Genomic DNA, 15,058 nt, shown 5'->3' on the forward strand with positions numbered 1-15,058 from the left:
TTCAACAACCTCTGAGATAGGATAGATTATGTTTATGTGCTGAGAAATCAACAGTAAACAATACGAAGGTCGTTACAGTCTAGGTGGAAATAAGGGGCCGAGAATAGGAGTTGTGGCAACAAAGTTTTCCTTCCTCTTCTACCATCACCTCTCTCTCATTTCTCTATCCCAAGAGTGGGAAGCAGAAACTACCTAAGGAGTGAAGTTTACTGAAGTAGAAATGTGATAGGCTTTCCTCCCCCCCACCCCCCGCCGCCGCTTCCCAGATGCTGAACACAGATTGCTTTTCTTTGCGCTCCCTCTCCCTATGGATTCTTTCTTCCTTGACCAACTGGGGCTAATCTGTGGATCCCTGGCAGGAATGTGGGGTAGGGGGGGACTGAGTGATAAGAAAAAATAATCTTGAAACACATTACAAGGTAACATGTTACCGGAGTTCCCATCATGGCACAGCAGAAACGAATCTGACTAGGAACTATGAGGTTGCAAGTTTGATCCCTGGCCTCACTCTGGGTTAAGGATCAAGAATTGCTGTGAGCTGTGGTATAGGTCGCAGACATGGCTCGGACCTCTCATTGCTGTGGCTGTGGCGTAGGCTGGCGGCTGTAGCTCTGATTGGACCCCTAGCCTGGGAACCTCCATGTGCCATGGCTGCGGCCCTAAAAAAAAAAAAAAAGAAAAGACAAAAAACCCACCAACCCCCCACAAAGTAACACATTACAAAGTACAAGAGAAAGGGAAAGATACATCCCCAAAAGGAAAAAAAAAGTCCCTACTGAAACCAGAAGAGGAGGCAGTTCATGCGCAATTTACCCAGATCAATACAGGGCTCAGAATTCTTTGTAGGGTTCCTACTCAACTATTTTTTAAAGAAAATTAATTCTCAGAAAGGCAAGATTTACTTTAAGAAAAGCTAATAAATTAAAATCCTTTCTAATGTAATTACCAAAAGGCAATTTCCTAATGAATTAATTGGCTAAGAGCTATAGCTTGTTCTTAGAAACAAATAGAAACTGACTATTGCTAACTTCAGCAGAAAAGGAGTTTGTTGGAAAGGTAGAGGATAATTCAGATTGGACAGAAAGGCTAAACTCCAAGGCTGGAAATATGATAGGAGCCAGGGGAGGTTAGGGAGCAGGAACCAGGCCAAAGTCCTACTGCAAGAATGGTGTCTGTGATGTCTCAAAGGACATGACAGCCACTCTGTCCTTGGCTGCTGCCGGATGCACTTCCGTGTATGAATTCAAAACTGTCCCTGTGTAATAGCTTCACTAGCCCCAGATTCAAAACACTGGGCAGGAGCATCCAATTGGCTTTGCCCATAAGGGAATGGGGAGAAGAAAGGTCTGGCTCCATCGTTTCTAATAATCCCACAGTGTGGATTCCATCAAAGTAGACCCTGGGCAGCCACAAACAAGACAAATGCCCACTGCACTCTGCGTCTTATAATTCCCTACGGTGTTATTTTAACGAAAGGGTAGCATTTCAGCCAAGGATTTCAAAAATATTTGTAAGGGCAGCAAAGAAATTCTGTGCAAAGGTTACCTCCACTGGCTGACTCCAACAACAAACATCATTCAGGTCTACCTTTGACTTTGATTCTTAGAGCTTGAAGCATCTTTGTCAAGATTGCCATTTGCCTACAAGTGGCACTGTCTCATGAGAAACCCTCAGCTCTGTGAAGGTGTAGGTATACCCATCCTACACCCATTTGACATATGACATGACTGAGTCTCAGAGAGGATAAGTGTTTTGCCTATAATCACATCTATAGGCCTAACTGGCTATTGCAGAATATAAAAGGATTTGGAGTAATTTCTTGCCTTATTTACTCCAATTTAAATAAAACATGATTAGTAAAATTATTTTTAAATATATGTTTCCTCTAGGAAGTATTTTACATTTCTTTCTTCATAAAATGAATGACAGTGATTTGAATGTCCCTGATGGATGAATAAGAAATTTCTTTTGTTACAAAAGAAATTGAGTCCATTAATTATAAATCAGAATGGATAATGCTACTCAAAGTTTTACGTTTCACCTGGAAAGAATCTAATTAACAAGATTTGGTTTTACTAATTAATTTCTGACCTATTTCCTTATAGAATTTAAAGTAGACTCAAATATATTTGTTCTAGGAGTTCCCGTCTGGCTCGGTGGAATCTGACTAGCATCCATGAGCACGGAGGTTCGATCCCCAGCCTTTTTCAGTGGGTTAAGGATCTGGTGTTGCCATGAGCTGTGGTGTAGGTAGCAGACATGGCTTGGATCTGTGAGTTGCTGTGGCTGTGGTGTAGGCTGGGAGGTATAGCTCTGATTCGACCTCTAGCCTGGGAACCTTGATATGCTGCAGGGGCAGCCCTAAAAAAAAAATACATATATATATATATATATATATGTTATATATATATACATTTATATTATTTGTTCTAGTTATATTAGAGTCTGAAATTTTCCTATTTGGGATTCTATGTACAGTGATAACGTGTAAATCCAGAATGAATCTTGTAATTAAAACTACAGACATTGAGAACAATATCTTTGAGGAATGCATATTACCATCATGCCAAACTCAATATTTGGGATTAAATTCCCTACCATTTCTAATTGTTCAAGGGAACTTTTTCACAAATCTAATGTTGTGGTGTTTTGATTAAGGAATCCTTGGGGAAATAGGCTTCTTTGTGAGGAAGTTCAAGGTGTTAAAGTCAACAAAAAGCTTCATAAATCATGCAAAGCAAGGCTTCCTGAATGTGTTAGCAGTACAACAACACCTCTTACAGAGTTTCTACTTTATCCCTGCTAAGGTGAAGATAAAATTCCCTTTGAGGTAATTATGAATTCTGTGAAGTTTGTTCTCCGGTGCAACACATGCTGGGACCTGAGCTGTAAGAAGGTCTGGCTTGGCACCATAGAGGCTGTGGCTGCTCACAATGGTCGCTGTGCTCTCAGAGGTGCTATGGTTTTAGCAACCTTGAGCGGAAGCCAGGCAAGACACTTACCAAAGTCTGTTATACGGGTAAGTAGGATCCGGCCAGCAGGATCCAGCCATGAGGGAGGCCAGTTTGGTAGTTTGACAAATTCCCATGACACGACACACCACCAGGGCTCAGGGCAAAACTACATGGAGAAAGGAGGATTGGGATCCACACCCAGACCCAGGGAGACCCTGAAAGTTTAGGGAGTCTAATTGAATTACAAACTCGCCTAAAAGTTTCTAGTAACAAAGCATTGCTGTAACAGTTTCCTTCATTCACAGTGACATTTCTGAATAAGAGAGCATAGATTTATTTTGAAAACAGCGCTGCTGTCTTTCTACGCAACAAGGTAGAACCAGCAGCCTGGGATGGTCATCATTCATTTCTGGAGGGCTTCTTCCTTCCCAGTAGGAAGTTAAGCCCTTCCTCTGGGGAGCTACGATAACATCCTGCTAGGGCATCATACTGTACCACAATGACTTGTTTCCATGTCCATCTAAGACTGAGCTCCTTTCCAAATCTTTTATACACTGAGCACAGAGTACAGCAACTAAATATGGATTATAAGAGGGCCTTCCTATTGGAGTTCTTACAAGAATTAAAAGTAAATTGAGTGCATGCAAAGCATTTGCAGTGTTGTGATTGTTCCATAAACATTAGCAGCTATTATTAGTTACTATTATGATTATGATTATTTTTTGCCATACCCATGGCATGGGAAATTTCCAGGCCAGGGAATAAATCTGTGCCACAGCTTCAATCTGAGTCACAACAGTGACAATGCTGGATTCATAACCCACTGTTAGACCAGGGAATTCTGTTTTATTAATAATAAAATTTGCTTCTTTACACCTAGCTTTCTGTCTGGATATCTCTGTAGATGATGTACCATTCAGAAATAAAGAATGAAAAAGGTGATGGAATTTGGGAGTTGGAGCAAAATAATGAGTTCATTTGGGGACATAAGCTTCAGTGCTTGTGAAGAGATCCAAGCATGAGGCTAACTTAAAAACACACACATTCCCATTGCTAGGACTCAATAAATGTTGACTAAATGAGAGGCTCCTCATTCATTCCATGAAAGAATTTTTGCCCCCAATTTAAACATAGATATTCAATAGCTTTAAGGAACAGGATCAAAGTAAACAATGTTTACTTTTAAATGACTGTGTCATTAGCACTATTATGAATGTTATACCAAAAAACAGAAAAATGCTGACCTAGTATATGTTTAAAATTTTTTTTCACCAAATAATCAAATACCTCTTTAGTAGCTTCTAATATGGGGCTTCTAATATGAACATCAATGTTCACTGGGTAGCAACCAATTTTGCATTCATGGCTCCAACATTCAAACTGACCTTGAATGTTCTCTAAGGGCTTAAGATGTCTGGCTTTCTGATTATCTTCTTGCCCACGCTAGTCCTCAAGTCTCCCTACTATGTACACGTCACACCAGTTACAAAAAACCTCCCTAATCTGTTCTGTAATTGTAAACATGTAAAAGAAAATGAAGGAGGAGGAGGAGGACATGGAGTAGGTGGAAGAGAGGAAGGACGAAGGAAAGAAGGAGGAAGACTCAAGGAAAGAAAAGACAGACTGCTCTTTGTGCACATCGCTAAATGGGTGGCAGGTGAGGGAGACTGGCTGTTCTTTTTCCAGAAAATAGGAGGATTATTTTTTAAAGTACAGGTTGAGTAACAATCTGCTTCCTCTGGTTCTGTCAGAGAGAAATGCCCTGGCAGGGACTAAGTGGCAAGACTTAATAATACAAAACACTTGATGCAACTTTTCTTTCCTGAGGGACTATGGGCAATCCTTTGTATTTACTAACTTTTTTCTGTCTCTTTAAGCAACCCTTTCATATCACCACCATTCTTACTTTCTCCCTTCAGGTTCTATCCTAATAACCTCCGTTCTTCAAACACATCTGTGCATTTTATTTCAAAAGGTTTTGACTGGTAAGGTTATACTTCAGAATGTTCAAAATCTTATCCCCATTTCTAGATTAGTATAGGAAATTGCTCATGTCTTTAACCAGTCAGGTTCTGTTGAGAGCAAGTCACTGAGACATCACTATGGAAAGCACAGGCTGTAACAGGAGGGAGTGCCAGTGACAAAGCGGGTGATACTTCCCTTCAGGTCAGGTATACCCAGTGCCTGGACAAGAAGCCAGGTAAACACCATACTATGGGTGTTGCATTTTTAGGTGATATATCCATTGATGGTCCCTGCACTCAGGTAAAATCAGCTAAAACATGAGCAGGAAAAATAGCAAAAGAGAAAGATCGGAGTCAAGAGGTGAAAAAAAAGGAAAAAAAAAAAAGTTAAGTGAACTTCTATTCTACTAAGCTTTGCAAATCACTTGAAAATTGGCTTCTGTGACTGGAACTGATTACTCAGGGGAAGCTGTAAGGGAAGGTTACTTTTCCCTGTTAAATTCAATTTTATTGCCTGTAAGGACAAGACATTGCTAGAGATGAAACAACTTCCCTGCTTGGAATCTTTTCTCTTAATGAATTATAAACTGTTAAAAATGCACAGTTTTAAATTTTGATTTTCTTTTCTTTTTACAGCAGCATATGGAAATTCCCAGGCTGGGGGTCAAATCTGAGCTGCAGCTGCTGGCCTACACCACGCCACAGCAACACCAGATTCAAGCCTTGTCTTCAACCTCCACAGCTCATGGCAACGCCAGATCTTAACCAACTGAGTGAGGCCAGGGATCAAACCCAGATCCTCATGGATACTAGTCAGATTCTTAACCTGGTAAGCCACAATGGCAACTCGCTGAATTTTGATTTTTCTTTTCTTTTCTTTTTTTTTTTTTTTAGGGCCACAACCTCTGCATATGGAAGTTCCCAGGCTAGGGGTCTAATCAGAGCTGTACCCGCTGGCCTACAGCGCAGCCACAGCAACTTGGGATCCAAGCAGCATCTGTGACCTACACCACAGTTCACAGATCCTTAACCCACTGAGCAAGGCCAGGGATCGAACCTGCAACCTCATGATTCCTAGTCGGATTCATTAACCACTGAGCCACAACAGGAACTCCCCTGCGTTTCAACTTTTAAAAAAGAAGGATCCCTGTTGCAATTTCTGTAGCAGCTTGGCAAAATTTGATTAAAGCAAGGCCTTTGAACAAAGGCACTAATTGACATTTAGGACCAGATAATTCTTCCTTGTAGGGATGCTGTCCTGTGAATTGTAGGATGTTTGCAGTATCCCCCCACCACCCCCAGCTTCTACTCACCAGATGCCAGTGATAATCCTCTACCCCTACCCAGTAACCATAAAAAATGTCTCCCCATCAGGCAACACAAAGCACTCCCCTCCCAACATCGAGAACCACATGACTAAAAGTAGAAAGCATTGCTCTCTGGGAGCTGTGAATCCAGAATCTAACATTTTTGTGGAAAAAATAAAGTTTTTTTATTAGACTCTTTTTTTTTTTTTTTTTTGTCTTTTTGTCTTTTGTTGTTGTTGTTGTTGTTGTTGTTGCTATTTCTTGGGCCGCTCCCGCGGCATATGGAGGTTCCCAGGCTAGGGGTTGAATTGGAGCTGTAGCCACCGGCCTACGCCAGAGCCACAGCAACACGGGATCCGAGCCTCGTCTGCAACCTACACCACAGCTCACAGCAATGCTGGATCGTTAACCCACTGAGCAAGGGCAGGGACTGAACCCGCAACCTCATGGTTCCTAGTCGGATTCGTTAACCACTGCGCCACGACGGGAACTCCTATTGGACTCTTTAAGATGCAGTGTCAGAAGAATAAGACTCATTTCAGAAGTTTCCCCTTTCTAGATATTTGCAATATATGTGCCAAGTATTTCATATATATATATATATATATACACACACACACACATGAGTGTATATATATGTATATGTGTGTGTATATATATATATATATATATTTTTTTTTTTCCCCTTTCCTTTTTTGACAGTGCCCACAGCATGTGAAAGTTCCTTGGCCAGGGAACCAATGGATTCTGAACCTCACCTGCGACCTACACCACAGCTGCAGCAATGCTGACTCCTTAATAGACGGTGCTGAGCCAGGGACTGAAATAGCAACAACCCAGGGAAGAGTTGGATCATTAACTCACTGCACCACAGTGGGAACTCCTATATACATATGATTGACTTCTCTCTTTGACTTCAAGTTGAGAACTCTGTCATCATACTTGAGGGTAAGCTCTGTGACAACTCATCCTCCATCATTCCCCTCTATACTTCCCTCAAGTCAAAATGAGAAAGAATGACAGCAAATATGGCAACTTTCAAAAGTGGTCAAATGGTTTGTGGATAGGCCAGAACCCTGTTCTAGTATTTTTCCACCACTGAAAACCCTTGCCAGAGTTCCCATTGTGGCTCAGTGGTTAACAAACTGGACTAGCATCCATGAGGATGTGGGTTCAATCCCTGGCCTTGCTCAGTGGGTTAAGGATCTGGTGTTGCTGTGAGCTGTGGTGTAGGTTGCAGATGTGGCTCAGATCCCGTGTTGCTGTTGCTCTGGTGCAGGTGGGCGGCTACAGCTCTGATTCAACCCCTAGCCTGGGAACCTCCACATGCTGCTGTTGCAGCACTAAAGGACAGTAAATAAGTAAATACAAAGAAAACCTTTGACCACCTCCATCAATATACAAAAAAATCTGTGGTCCTCCTTTATATTTTATAAAAGTAAAGAAAAAAGGGGAAAATGGGCTTGTTTTTTGTCTTTTTTTTTTTTTTAATTTGTTTTTAAGGGCTACACCTGTGGCATACAGAAGTTCTCAGACTAGGGGTCAAATTGGAGCTGCAGCTGCCAGCCTATGCCACAGCCACAGCAACATGGGATCCAAGCCACACCTATGACCTACACCACAGCTCATAGCAATGCCGGATGGATGGATCAGCCAACTGAGCGAGGCCAGGGATCAAACCCTTGTCTTCATGTATATCAGTCAGATTCATTTCCACTGCGCCACAACAGGAACTCCTGGCATTTGTTTTTTAACTACGTGATATGATAAACACATTCTCACCCCCATTCATTAAGAATCATGGTGGGTCCTGTTCCAGTTATAGTGATTATTCTTCAGTGGAACAATGACATCAGAAAGATACTTTGTAAACAACTATTTGGTCTAACTTTAAATATTTTTTTTTATAAAGTATTTTTTGGAAGGGTACATTTTATTTTATTTTATTTGTCTTTTTTGTTGTTGTTGTTGTTGTTGTTGCTATTTCTTGGGCCGCTCCCGCGGCACATGGAGGTTCCCAGGCTAGGGGTCTAATCGGAGCTGTAGCCACCGGCCTACGCCAGAGCCACAGCAACGTGGGATCTGAGCCGCGTCTGCAACCTACACCACAGCTCACAGCAACGCCGGATCGTTAACCCACTGAGCAAGGGCAGGGACCGAACCCGCAACCTCATGGTTCCTAGTCGGATTCGTTAACCACTGCGCCACGACGGGAACTCCTAACTTTAAATATTTGACTGCATTTTTGTACACAGATATATTTTCAGTTAATTTATTCAGAATCAGGTGTCATATGGGTGACAAAAAAGAGCTTGACCATATTTATCAAAATAAATTTAACCAGTTATGATGCACAAAGTTCAATGGCTTGAATTTAATCTAATTTTTATTTTATCAAATAAATTTTTTGATATTATAACCATCCAAAAATTGAACCATATGTTATTTGTTCATGCATGTAGGCAGTGTATTTTTAATATTATCAGGACAAAAGATATTTTAAGATAGCATTCTCCTTAAATAGGGACATTCTGCATTCCCAGGCTTACAGAGGACAAAGAATTAGGGAAAAGGGGTTAAATCAGGCAAATATATAACTAAAATCATCAGTAACGGGAACATGAGTCTGGGTTTTATTTTACATCAACAAACACTGAGCACCACCATGTGCCAAAGTGCTAAGTGTTGAGCTTGGCTCCTTTCACTCCCATGGTCACTTCCAATCTCATGACAGTATCACTTAATACCGATATTAAATTAATATCACTTAAGTGAATACCACTTAAGACCAATATTTAAATAGCACTTTGCAAATGAACTACACTTTCACTTACATTAATTTCTGGATAAGCAAAAAATGACTGTGCACTTAACAAATGATTGCCTATACAGAAATACAAATCGATATTAAATCATAATGACAACAGGTTGAGAGTGGGTGGTTACGGCAGCCACGGAAGTGTGCCACTCAGATCTCCTTCAAGAGAATTGGCAGTGGGGAGCAGAGTTATCTAAAACCGCAGTTGCAAACCCCCTGGATTCACCACCAGGTTCCTGCCAAGTCTACACCTTCCTCAGCTGTTGGGGTCTTAGTGCTGGCCCACACCCTGAGGCTCAGGACTTCTCTGACAGGCAACTTTGACTCAGGACTCCCCATGGGTTTGGCTGAAGCCTTCCTAGAACTGCACTGCAGTCAGAGGCTCTTCCTAACAGGTCCTTCTTCCCGCCCTCCTGTCACAGGTGTCAAGCCTATAGCACAGGTACGAGGCTCTCGCCACCTCCTCCTGCTCCCTCCCCTTTATCCTACACACACAATTCCCTCCAATAAATCTCTTGCTTGTCTCACCCTAACTGGCATCTGTTTCTCAGAGAACCTGAACAGACCCAGGTGCTAATGGGAGTGGTTCAAGAAAATAGGCAGTAAGATGGAATTTGGAAATAGGCTCACTCACTGCCTGGCTGATAAATACTATCCTGAGTGGCCCAGTTGCTCAAGATTTCGGTAGTGATGACCTAGAAAAATCTCTTGATGGAGGAAAGGACCCTTGCAGGTGAGATGATTCAAGCATCTGAAAGCTACGAAGGGCACAAAACTTGTAAGGATAGCAGAGTCATTGGTTATTAAATTGTACTGGTGCCCTGCAGAGCAATAACAAGGGCGACTGACAATTAAATGTAAGTGTGAGAGCCAGAGACCAGAGCCTCTGCTGGCTTACAAAGAGGCCCTCAGCTCCTGCAGTGAAAGTGCAGGCAAAGCTGAGAAGCAGACACAGGATTTGATCTTAAGTGCTGCAGAGCTCCTGCAACATTAAAATGCTCAGCCAATGTAGGTCTGGTATGCTAAGGACAGGGCTTTGGTAGGGAAAATACAGGACTTTGAAATATGAGGTGGGAGATCTCCAAGGATGTTCCAAGCATTATGGGAACTGCAAATCTCCCGGAACCCCCAGAGCTTGGAGAGGTAGTGTACCCTTCTAGAAAGAGCTAGCACTTCTCTCATATGGAAGAGAGCGTGAGGCTTTTCCCCCGCAAGGCAGCAGATGTGGCATGCTCCCCATCTACACTCGACGCTGCCAGCTGAATAACCAGTTAAATTCTAGTATCTCTTGGCCGGGGATATGCTGGGCTTGACCAGAGAGAAAGAAGATCACACACCAAAGGAGCTGAGAGACTTAGCTAATGTATACTGGCAGGAGCCAGGACCGTGCTGCTGGGACTGGATTCTGAGGGTGCTTGATTAAGGGGGCAGGAAGATAACACTGAAAAAGGAAGAACACATTCAACTGGGAGCACTTGCTTACTTCACGGGATTTAGCATCCTGGTAAGGATCCTAGGGGATGTGGCTCTTAGAAGCTGAGAGAAAGTACTAGTCAGAATGACGCAGTGGAAACGAACATGACTAGTATCCATGAGGATTCAGGTTGGATTCCTGGCCTTGCTCAGTGGGTCAAGGATCTGGCATTGCTGCAAGCTGTGGTGTAGGTCGCAGACATGGCCCGGATCCTGCATTGCTGTGGCTGTGGTGTAGGCTGATTGGACCCCGAGCCTGGGAACTTCCATATGCCACAGATGCGGTGCTAAAAAGCCAAAAAAAAAAAAAAAAAGGACTCGCCAACATGGAGCAAAGGAGAAACACCTGTGTTGCTTTGGTAGCCTATTAAGGAAGAAATAAAGAGCTAAAGGACATTGGCATGACAGATGGTGCCCTGCAGAGCAATAACAAGGGCGACTGACAATTAGGCTAAAAGACGACCTGATGACATTCCATGGGAAAGCCTAGAGACACACCATTCACCAAGGTTAAAAGGAATGTGCGGGTGAGAGGCACACTGACATCACCAAAAAGTTTAGTGCTGGTTCTCCTCTGCAGGCCAGAGCTGGGCTCATTAAAAATCTATGGTTGCCATGCCCTTGCCCCCAGATATATACCAATTATAGAGATCAGGGGGTGGTGCTTCACCATCAGGGCCAGGAGGCCATCATGATCAGCAAGGCTGGGGGACAGCCAAACAGCCTTCATCTGCAGCAAGTTGTGAAAACAAAGCAGAATATCTTTGAGGTAAAACAGATGGGTATCCAATAAGGGTATTCCTTGATATCTACAACCAGAAAAAGACAAGACTGGTAGAGCAGGGGGGGTCAAGTGTAGTCACAATAAAAAGCTCAGCTCTTGCTCAGTTACCAGACTCGAAGCAATTTTCATATCTGGACCCAGTGACTGAAGAGGTGGCTGGGTCCTTAGGAGGAAGGATCTTGCAACACTGCAGAAAGTATGTGCGACAATGGTTCCTCAAAAGGACCTATGACCATTTACTCAGTTGACCATTTGTCAACAGTGGGACAAGGGGAATAACCAGCTCTTGCAAAGACTATTGGACCTAGGGTTTGATTCCCACAGACCCGAAGTGTCATTGTGACTGTTAGAATGGCAGCTCATGGGGGCCATGTAATAAATGGAGATCTATCTAAAGTCTAACTTATGGTAGGTCCATTGGGTCCATGAACTTACCCAGTTGTCATTTCCTCAGTTTCCAAATGCATAATTGGGGATGAGCTGGAGAAACCACCATATTGGATCCTTGACCTGTAGGGTGAGAGCTGGAAAACAAGGAAAAACTTCCTATATCCCACCCACTCCCAACCAAGACCGTAAATAAAAAATATTGCATTGAGAGTGGGTAGGATAGGGAAGGTCAGTGCCATCATTAAGAGCCTAAAAGATGGTGGTGGTGGAGGGGTGGGAGGCAGGGGAGGGGTGCAGAGGAAGCAGGGAGAGGAGCTGCAGTGGTCTCTTTCATCTGTTTAATTTGCCCATCCGACCTCCGCACAAACCAGATGGATTTGGAAGAACGACTGCAATGTCAATGCAAGCAGCTCAAAGCAGTAGCCCTGATCACACCTGCCAGGCTGGACCTGCGTTGCTACAGCAATATGTTGCTAGGCCTCAAGGTGCATAGTATGCAGTTACTGAGCTGGCAAACGCATTTTCTTTTCCTGTTAAAAAAGAGGATCAGCAACAGTTCACATTCACATGGAATGTGTAATATTCATTTAATTTTGCCCTTCAGCTGTTAACTCTCCTGCACTCTCTCATAGTTCAAAGAGATCTGGACCGGCTAGACATCCCACAGAACATTACCTAGCTGTTACACTGACGACATCCTCCTGACTGGACAGGGCAAGCAAGAGATGAGCAGCACGATGGAAACCTTGGTAAGACAGTCAAGAGGGTGAGAAATTAACCTTGTCGAAGTTTAGCCATCTGCCACACATCTGACTTTTTAGAGGTCTAGCCATCAGGGCCATGTCGTATCTCTTCCAAAATATCATATTGGGAGGAAGCATTGTGTCTGGTGGGCCCCTTTGCGTTGTGCAGGCAACATATTTCACACCTAGAAATATTTACATTCTGGCTCCTATGTTGGGTGATATGGAAAGTTACCAGCTTTGCGTGGTGCCCAGAGCAGGAAATAGTGCTGCAGCAGGCTGTGTGTGGGCTTGGGTCACAAGATCCAGCACTCCTTATGGTGTAGGAAGCGTCAGCGGTGGGAAAAGATGCAGTGTGGAGTTTGCCACAAGCCCCAGTGGGAGAAGCACAACACAAGACTCCCGGATTCCAGAGCAAAGCCAAGGAATCTGCAGGGAATTAAACTTCTTGAGAAACAGTTCCTAAAATGTTGCTGAGCTCTGGTAGATACAGCATGCTTGACCACGAGCACCAAGTAATCCTGTGTCCAGAACTGCCCGTTATGAGTTCAATCAGACCCACCAAGATATATAAAGTTGTATGCACTTAGCAACAACTCATGAGAAGACAAAAATGGTACATATGCAACTGAGCCCAAGCAGGACAGAGGGGACAGGTAAGATGTATGATAGCACAGATCTACATGTCACCAATCACAGTTGCATCAGTGCCATACTTCCCACTTGACCTAGAGCCATTATGAGGAGGTGGGGTACAACCAGCTGAAGGACAATGCCCAATACCAACGGGTTGCCTTGGCTCAAACTGTGGATGCAAGGCACAAACAGACTATGTCTGCATTACAAAGGGGTAGGTCTTAAAAGGCAGTAATGAAATAAAATGTTTCCAATGGGCAGACCTGGAACCAAGATACCTGGTCATAGTCTTACACAGAAGTGGCCTATGTGAGATTAATGGGCAGTGCTTAATGGCTGGACCCTCTGGTCAGTGTTTTACATGCAGTAAGGGCTAGAAGGTCAGAGACAAGGTTTGGGGTTCAGATATGTGGATGGACATAAAGAATTGAACATAGGAGTTCCCGCCGTGGCTCAGCGGTTAACGAATCCGACTAGGAACCATGAGGTTGTGGGTTCAATCCCTGGCCTTGCTCAGTGGGTTAAGGATCCAGCATTGCCATGAGCTGTGGTGTTGGCTGCAGATGCGGCTTGGATCCCATGTTGCTGTGGCTCTGGTGTAGGCTGGTGCCACAGCTCCGATTAGACCCCTAGCCTGGGAACCTCCATGTGCCTCAGGATCGGCCCTAGAAAAGGCAAAAAGACACACACACAAAAAAAAGGTGAACATAAAGAATATTTCTGTATAACATGTCAGTGTCCACCAGAAAGCAACCACCATAGAAGAGGCACTGAACAACCAAGTAGATAAAATGATTCTATCACCTGACACTGGGCAGCCTGGAAGAGACATAATGGGCACATGGATGGAATGGCTTGTGGCAAAATTAAAGGCTATGAATGAACCCAAAAGATGAACTCCCACTTATCAAAGCTGATCTAGCTATTGTGTTTCTGACTGTCCAATCAGCAATAGAGACTAATGCTATGCCCCCAATACAGCACTATTCCTTCAGGAGAACAACAGGCCACTTGGTGTCAACTTGACTACACTGGTTCCTTTTGATGCTAGAAGGGCCAGCAATTCATCTTCAAAGGGATACCTATTCTGATCTCCTCAGATAAAAGAGTTACAAAGTCTGAGCCAGCATGACTACTTGGGTGTTACTGGAATGCCTAATTCACAGGCATGAATCCCACTCAACAGAGTTTTCATCCAGGGTACTTTCATCCAGTATCAGCTCAGAGGCAATATACTGAAAGGATGAGCTACCATCCTTCAGGATGGAGTATATGGCATCGAATCACACGACAGGATGACACAAGTGATGGCTCCAATTACTATCATTTCCAGTGATCCCCCGGAGGACTCAGCTTCATTCCTAAAACTCTGGGCTCTGCAGGGTTGGAGGAACTGGTCACTGAAGGAGGCACACTCTTATTAGGATACATAGCAAAAGTCCTACTGGACTACATGCTGTGACTGTCACCAAAGTACTGTGGATTTCTTATGTCCAGGGACCAGGAGGGTAGAAGAGGAGTCACCCTCCTGGCAGGGGTCACTGACTTTGATCAGCAGGAGTCAGGGGGTGGGAAGGGGAGAAATATGTGCAGAACATAGGTGATTCATGCGGTGCCTATTGTTATTCCCTTGCTCCACTACAACTGTAAATGGCTATGTGTTAACAACCCTAGCCTATTGACAAGGGCACGATCAGCAAAGGTTTGGGCTCCTCAGAAACAAAGGTCTGAGTCGCACCGTTAGGTAAGCCACCAAAACCTGCTGAAGCGATAGCTGTGGATGAGGAACACTTAAAATGGCTGATGGAAGACAGAGAGAATGAACACTAGTTGTGGCCCTTCAGTGACAGGGATACTGATGATTCAATTCAACCCCTCCTCAAGGGAAGCACATGGATATCATGGAGTTGCTTCCCAATCCAGCAAGAAGTTAGTCTATGTGGTGCAAGAGGTGCAGATTTTTTTTCTTTTTTTTTTCTTTTTGCCATT

At 43.6% G+C, this 15,058-nt stretch overlaps 1 protein-coding gene across 6 annotated transcripts in view; it reads right to left on the reverse strand.

Moving 5' to 3' along the window:
- Positions 1 to 15,058, reverse strand: part of DCAF13 (DDB1 and CUL4 associated factor 13) — an 82,735-nt gene that overhangs the window by 34,091 nt on the left and 33,586 nt on the right. For 5 of the 6 annotated variants that reach the window (XR_014843533.1, XR_014843532.1, XR_014843530.1 and 2 more), the window contains exons 12-13: positions 11,736 to 11,824; positions 10,839 to 10,880 (exon numbers count right to left, since the gene is read on the reverse strand). The gene's annotated coding sequence lies outside the window, so the exon portion shown is untranslated. Of the gene's footprint in view, positions 1 to 8,593; positions 10,881 to 11,735; positions 11,825 to 15,058 lie in introns of those variants that run through there. The other variant, XR_014843528.1, reaches the window with a different exon arrangement.

This window comes from Sus scrofa, chromosome 4, assembly GCF_054392235.1.
Source record: "Sus scrofa isolate SSC_HxYL_T2T_F1_AM1 chromosome 4, Sscrofa_HxYL_maternal_Yorkshire_Landrace_v2.0, whole genome shotgun sequence".
NCBI classification, from domain to species: Eukaryota; Metazoa; Chordata; class Mammalia; order Artiodactyla; family Suidae; genus Sus; species Sus scrofa.